Source organism: Octopus bimaculoides, chromosome 2, assembly GCF_001194135.2.
Source record: "Octopus bimaculoides isolate UCB-OBI-ISO-001 chromosome 2, ASM119413v2, whole genome shotgun sequence".
In the NCBI taxonomy this organism is placed as follows: domain Eukaryota; kingdom Metazoa; phylum Mollusca; class Cephalopoda; order Octopoda; family Octopodidae; genus Octopus; species Octopus bimaculoides.
Genome location: NC_068982.1, coordinates 71,551,077 through 71,558,827, shown reverse-complemented (window position 1 = coordinate 71,558,827; position 7,751 = coordinate 71,551,077).

Genomic DNA, 7,751 nt, shown 5'->3' with positions numbered 1-7,751 from the left:
GATAAGGAGAGAGTGTATCAGAATTAAGCATGCACGCGCGCACACACACAAACACACATTTTGTTTTTCCTTTTGGTCAAGTTAGTCCCTAGCCACTGAGTTTTGCTTGTGAGAGCACAGGGCCTTCAGACAAGTTATGAGAGTTAATGGTCAATCATAACTTGCCCGAAGACCTTACGTTTCCACAGGCGAAACTCAGGAGGTAAAATATGGTATCAAGTACTCTTTCTTTCAACAATCAATGGTAGATGAATATATATATATACATACACACACACACACATATATATATATATATATATATATACATATATATACTGTAAATTTTGCATTTCATTGGTTTTGTAGTTGCTATTTTGCACCAGGCCATCCCTGATCGAGTACACTTATAATCAAAAGCATTCAACCATGGTCAACTTATCCTTTTCTCTTGGTACTATGCACTAAAAACCATGTCTTTCAATGCTTCCTTCTTTTCAAGGGATACTGCCATTTGCAGGTCATTGATTAAAAAGGGACCAGCCACACAGAAAAAGAATAGGTATATATCCACATACACAAACACACATGTGCATGCCTATGAAGATATAATTATATATAAACCCTACACTTTGAAAGCTGTATTCCTTTATTCTTCATACTTGGTATTTACATATCAGATGGACAACTGGATGTAGGACGAACTACTTGGAGGACGATCTCATAATGCTGAACCTTACAAAGTAGATGACAGAGGACTGAGATATATGGTGCATTGCTGTACTTGAGAAGACCCACCCACCATAACAGCAGTGACATCTTAAAACCAAAGTGCCACACAAAAAGCACCCAGTACACTGTGGAGTGGATAGTATTAGGTAGGGTACCTAGCCAAAACAGATGATGGAACCTCATGCAATTCCTGTCAAGCCATCCAACCCATGCCAGCATGGAAAATGTTAAATGCTGATTATTTCTGTTGACATACATTTATCAACATTGTGTTAATGTCCACTTTTCCAAGCTTGCCTGGGTCAAATGGAATTCATTGAGGCAGATTTTCTTATGACCGGATGCTCTTCCTATTGCCAATCCTCATCTGTTTCCATGCAAGGTAATTAATCCGGTTGTCTATTGAACACTGAACAGCTCTGACATGATTATGCAGCAAACTGGAAACAAACACACTGTGTGAATAATACCTTTTGTGAAATTAAAAGATTGTGCAACAAGCTGAAACATGTCAAGAAACCCGGACATGCTTTTATGGTTGACTGCAAGTAAAGGACATTGCCTCAATTAACAGTAAGCCTTGTTTACAGTTAATGGGCACACTTGAAGATAAGGAAAAAAAAACTCATTCACACAAGCACACAGAAATATATAGATACAAGCATACACAAATATATTCACATACACATGCACAACAACTATAGACAAGTACAAACATCGGTACTGAATGATAATGTAGTTTGTGTATTCATCTGAAGAAAATGGTTTTTATAATGATATAACACATCCATTAATCAATTAAAAAATTTGTTGGAAACAGCTGTAAAGAATTGACATATATATATATCAAGCATACACAGGCGTGTGCACACACACACAAACAAACAAACAAACATACATACATGCACAAGAGATTGATCAACCCAATATGTTGAGAAATTGGTAGACACAGTGTAACCAAACCCCCTAATGTTATCCTGAAACAAACTTCTTAACCAGGCCTGCATTTATTGTGCATCTATTGTGCTTCAATTAATTTTGAAAAATTATGAATAATTTAGTCAAACAACTTATTATTAAACCTGGTGTTTGAAACATAAATTAACACAGAACTGATAGAAGCTTTGATTTAGATTGTTTTAAAACAGGAAGTTGTTTCATCAAAGAACCAGAGGCAGTCTCAGGTGGCTTGGTACCAAAAAGGTAAAACAAAAACCATCATGGATGATGAACATTAAATTATCATGAAAATTTCAGTCATCATCACGAAATATGAATCCTCCTCGTCAATGAGGTTCTTTCATTTGTGTTTCATTCCAAATTTGTACGTTTAATGTAATATTCTTAAAAATATGTGCAACATATATACACCAAAGTATACACATAGCTTCGGAGGATTTAGAGACACAAGACAATATGGAAAAAGAAGATATGGAAGTTGAAAGAGTCTTTTAATAACAATCAAGAACTTCTATTTGAATACATGATAGGATGGAATAAAGACTGAATGATAGAAACTATGTTCGTGGCTGGTACAAGGTTCCATCCAGATGGACGGTAATACAGGGGTGGTAAAACCCCACAGACAGTGCTATAGAAGCTGACAGAGGCTAAGAAAAATTGAAAGAAAAGGGATCCAACCATAGAAATCATGCCAAAATGGAATGCATGAGTGAAAGTTATGGTCCTCCAACCTATCTAATAGTGTTGGTTGTTGTTGGCACTCCGTCGCTTACGACGTCGAGGGTTCCAGTTGATCCGATCAACGGAACAGCCTGCTCGTGAAATTAACGTGCAAGTGGCTGAGCACTCCACAGACACGTGTACCCTTAACGTAGTTCTCGGGGATATTCAGCATGACACAGTGTGACAAGCTCACCCCTTTGAATTACAGACACAACAGAAACAGGAAGTAAGAGTGAGAGAAAGTTGTGGTGGAAGAGTACAGCAAGTTTCGCCACCATCCCCTGCCGGAGCTTTGTGGAGCTTTAGGTGTTTTTGCTCAATAAACACTCACAACGCCCGGTCTGGGAATCGAAACCGCGATCCTATGACCGCGAGTCCGCTGCCCTAACCACTGGGCCATTGCGCCTCCACAATAGTGTTGGTAATCAAATGAGAAATGATTCAGATCTTGACTATAAACACGTCAGCCAGGAAAACAAAATGTGATGCAGTTTGGCTTTGTGTTAGCAAGAGGTACTACGAATTCTTCAAGTGGAGGCAATGTCAGGAGAATTACGTAGCTGGGAGTAAGCTACTGCACTTGGGATATGTTTTGACTCTGAGAAGGTTCGGTAATGTGGTACTTGCAAAGAAAACTAGAGCTAGCTGAGTGATTTGTGAGGGCCATGCACATCATGTACAGGTGATAGTCAGCAACGTGAAAAGTTAGCAATTAGTAGCAATAACGAATTTAACATTTAGTAGTGAGTTTACCAGGTTCTTATAGCTGAACTGGCAGTAGATTTAGAAATATTCCAGGCACTCAGTTAAAAATCTAGAATCAGTAAGGTCCGTGACTTCCATATAGTGTAAACAACTGCTGCATAAGAAGTGTTGCAGGATCACAGGGAGGTAGAGAAAAGGACAATTTCATATGTAGCAGACCTTCATGTGCCTTCTTCATGCTGTAAGCACCAAGAAGGCACATGAAACATACTCTCAGATGTCTGGATAGCAGCTTAGAAGTAGTCGATGACTTTTGTCACTTAGGTACGTACTCATGTATTCATAAACAAAATCAAAAAAAAAAAAAAAGGTATCACATTTGGGATACAGTATTATAGCTTCACCCTGTTCAGTCTTGGAGAACACATATGTAAACTATGGACATTCACGAAGAAAAAAGGCTAGATCTCACAATTATTTTCTTGATGTTGCAAGAATTTCTTTGGGGAGAGTTAAGAGGCAATAACTTTTGTATCTACTTTATACAGCAGCTGCACATATCCTTTGAAGGTTGCTTTATAGGATCTGAAAACATGAAGGGAAATGCTAGACAAATTGACCTTACTTCACGCGCACATATACACACACAGATCTGTGTGTGTGAGTGTGTGTGTAATAGAAACTTTAAAAGGACTTGTATATAGTCCTTTTAAAGTTCCTTTTTCATGCTTTTGCTATCTGAAAGAACCAGAATGAACTGACATTAAATTTACCAATTAAGATATGCCAACTTTTGGGCAATGTGTTTGTTTTATGGTGTAAAAGTGGTTTCTATACAAACCACCCCCCACCACCACACACACACACACAGACACCTTAGTCTCTAGCCTATGCTGCAGCAGGAGACATAGTAGTGTATGCAGGAGTAAAAGGAGGAGACATCACAGATACAAGTGAGTCAACAAGTAAAATCTTCCATTTCCGCATCCCATCCATCACCAACCAATCTGTTGCTAATACATGCATAAATACACACATTATATATATATATATGAATGAATGAAAGAAGGAAGCAACATAGAAAGGTGTGTGAGGGAGGGAGGGAGCAGGGCTGATAGATAAGTGGAGTTAAGCATCTAGATGACATTGGCAGTAAAGTCAAGAGTTGAGTAATGCTAATCAAATAGAAGCAGTAGCAGCAGTAGTAGCAGCAGCAGCAGCAACAAGTATGGATTCATTTTCTAAATAGAGGTGCATGTGTGGGTGAATGGGTGGTGCGGGGAGTGTTAGGGAGAGTAGGATCTTTTCTTTTGCAATCTAAACTTTGTTATGTGCACCCATGCATGTTTTCATCTGTGTGAATTATGAATAAAACATTTGATGCATATATACCTTAAAGAAACAAAATTAAATGAAAAAAATTTTTTTTTTAACAAAAATTAAATAAAATTAATAAATTTCCCTCTCTCCCTCCCACTCTGCCGCCTCCACTTCCATAACCTCTACAAAAAGAAACGAGGGGGGGGGGAGGTTGCAAAAGCAACTAACAAAAAAAAAAATAATAATAAACACGTAAAACATCTAATAACTCCCAGCATTCCCTGGTTTTACTTTGAAGTTGTCTTACCGAATCCCATTACAGAGAAAACATTTATTTTCACAAAGCTGGAAGCTTGGATAGTTTGTTGTTTGATATTCATTAAAAAAAAAAAAATAAATGAATAAATAAAAGATTAAAAAAAAAATTGGAGATATTGAAAGATGGAAGCCAAGAGAACAATGAAAGAGAAAATGTGTGTGTGTATATATGGATAGAGGGGGGGGGCAAAGAGAGGGGTTGAAAACCCAACCACCAATGATTATTATTATTATTATTATATAGAAGGGTGAAAGAAATGAGTTGCAAGTAAATTTCAAAACAAAACTGACAAATAATAACACATACGTGTGTTAGGAGTGCTTGGGTTGGTTATCAAAGTGTATGTGTTTGCATGAAATAAAAGCACAGTTAAAACACACCGCAACCGCACACTCCTTTCACACACGCACGCACATGCATTTAGAGATATGCATACATGTGTATGTGTGTGTGTGTGTGTGTAAAGTAAAGTAAAACACATTGAAAAATAGATTTAAATTAAATAGAACAGCAGTTCAGAAAATGTGGCTCGTGAAGATTAACGATCTTGATATGAATCGTTAATTAATAATTTCTCTTTATAAAAATAAAATAAAAAAGTTAAAGAAACAAAAACAGTAGCAGAAACAGTTGTGACAATGAGACAATGACGATGATGATGATGAACATGGAAGGAGTGGGGGTGGGGGTGGGAGGTGAAGATTCATAAGGACAAAAGACACAGACAGCCAACATGACACTTGTTGGTTTCTCCCCTCCCACCTTATCCGTCATCTCCCTTGCTTTTAAACAACAGAACACACATGTTAATTTCCTAAAAAAGAGGGAGGAGAGGAATGAAAATGAATTAAAAAGGGAGGAATTCCTTCCATTTTTTTTTGTAGTGTTTTGGAAAGATGGAAGATATTACAATTGAGGAAACTAAATGAGTTCAATAAAAAAAAAATTAAAAAAAAAAAACAAAGGGAAAGAGGGAGTAAAAAAACCATAAAAATTCTATTTAAGGGCTTATACTTAAATATCGAATATCTTTAAAAAAAAAGTCTTTTTTTCCTCCCCTTCATAGAGGTAAAGAGAGAGAAAGGAACATTTCTCTTAGTTTGTCACTCAAGATATATTTGTCTGATGGTGCCATCATTCTGCTGTTAGATGTTTCAAATTCTAAGACAGGGACAACATTTTGTTAGCATCATTATCATCATCTAACGTCCGCTCTGGCATGGGTTGGACAGTTTGACTGAGGGCTGGCAAGCCAAGAGGCTACACCAGACTCCAATCTGATCTGGCAAGGTTCCTACAGCTGGATGCTCTTCCTGACGCCAACCAATCTGAAGGTAGTGGGTGCTTTTTACGTGCTACCGGCACGGGGTCCAGTCAGGCAGCACTGACATCGGCCACGCTCGAATGGTGCTTTTTTACGTGCCAGTCAAACAGCACTGGCATCAGCCACGCTCGAATGGTGCTTTTTACGTGCCAGTCAAGCAGCACTGGCATTGGCTACGACTGTAATTTCACTTGACTCAACAGGTCTTCTTAAGCACAGCATATTGCCCGATGATTGAAGGGTACTTTTAAATGGGCCAGTTATGTGACACTGGCATCGGTCATGGCTACAATCTCACTTGGCTTGCCAGGTCTTCTCAAGCACAGCAAATCTCCAAAGGTCTCGATCGCTTGTCATCGCCTGTGTGAGGCCTAACGTTTGAAGGTCGATTTTCACCACCTCATCCCATGTCTTCCTGGGTCTACCCCTTCTAAAGGTTCCCTCCACTGTCACGGTGTGACACTTCACACAGCTGTCCTCACCCATACGCAACGCATGACCATACCAGCGCAGCTGTCTCTCTTGCATACCACATCTGATGCTTCTTATGTCCAACTTTTCTCTTGGGAGCGTTTACACTGTCGTGTATGCACACTGAACATTACACATCCAGCAGACCATACTAGCTTCATTTCTTAACCAATTTGATAAATTCATACATGTGCAGATGTTTCTGTATGTGTATGTGTGAGTGCATATTGTATGTGAGTATATGTAGGTACATGTGCGTTAACAAATGAGGCATACCAAGGAGAGGCCAATAAAAGAACCTTATAGCTAGTTACTCAATTTTCCCTAAATTACAGGTTTTTTTAAACTACCATATAACTGTTGAGGTACATTACCTTTCGTTTCAATTAATTTGGTAAATTAAACAGAATTTAGTAAACTAACTTTGTAGTTGGTGTCTGGAACAAATTAACACGAAATTTTGATGGAAGGTTTTAATATAAACCACTTGAAAATCAGAAATTGCTATCAGAATCTTTTCTACCATAGGCACAAAGCCTGAAATTTTGGGAGAAAGGGGCTGGTTAATTATACTGACATCCCAATGCTCAACTGATACTTATTTTATCAAGGATGAGAGGCGAAGTCAACCTTGGTGGAATTTGAACTTGGAATATAAAGAAGGACAAAATGCTGCAGCAAACGATTCTTCAAAAGTTCACCACCTTAAGTTTGCATCACAGAAACAGGGGCAGTCTTGGGAAGGTTGGTATGAAAAGGGTTAAGTCTTTTAGTCAGGAGGCAAGGTAGTACGGAAAACCCTTTAAAGGACCTTCAAGACTGGAGGAAGAATAATTCCTCAAAGAGGAGACTTGACCAGAACACTTGCAAGTGGGGTTGCTGCTAAAGCACTGTGCACCTCCCCAACCAAGATGCCAAATAGCGGTGATGTTGGTTCAGCCTATCACCTCCTCTGGGTAGGTCATGGTGGGATTTGAACTTGGAATACAAAGGAGCTGGAACAAATACCACTAAGTATCCAGTCTGACTTTCCTAGAGTTCTGCTTGTTGACTATTCAGGATAAGTACTTTACTTTTTTTTTTTTTTTAGTAACCTCTCAAGACATGAATGGCTAAGTTGACCTTGGCAGCATTTGAACTCAGAACGAATATGCACTAACAATTTTACCAATTTGCCATCATAACAAATGATAAGATAGTCAAAACTGGAATTAA